Here is a 466-nt window from a genome sequence, read left to right on the forward strand (position 1 = left end):
AAGAATAAGAAATTTATATATAATTAATTAATTTTCATGTTATAGTTTAGGAGTAAGAGGGTAAAAAATTAGAAATAAGTTATAGTAAGGATTTGATTAATATGGATATATGGATCCTCAATTAATTCGATGCCTATCCAAGTTAAGAAAATAAATGTATTAATAAATATTCAAAATATTTGTTGATTAGATCGGATTATACATGAAGGATTGATGTACATAGATTTAGTGTGGTGAAATATAAAATTAAAATTGATTTAGTAAGGGCAATTACTAAAGGGATAGACAAATAGGCAAGAATAGGCGGAGAATAAGCAAAAAGGAAGTACCATTCAGGTTAAATATGGGTTAAATATGTATATGATTAAACGATTGGCAGAGGTGTAGTTAACAAGATCTCTGAATATATAAGGGTATTGAAGAATAATAAGAAGAATATAGATATTTTAATAAAATATATAATATA

The sequence above is a fragment of the Atta colombica genome, unplaced genomic scaffold, assembly GCF_001594045.1.
Source record: "Atta colombica isolate Treedump-2 unplaced genomic scaffold, Acol1.0 scaffold212, whole genome shotgun sequence".
Classification (NCBI taxonomy): domain Eukaryota; kingdom Metazoa; phylum Arthropoda; class Insecta; order Hymenoptera; family Formicidae; genus Atta; species Atta colombica.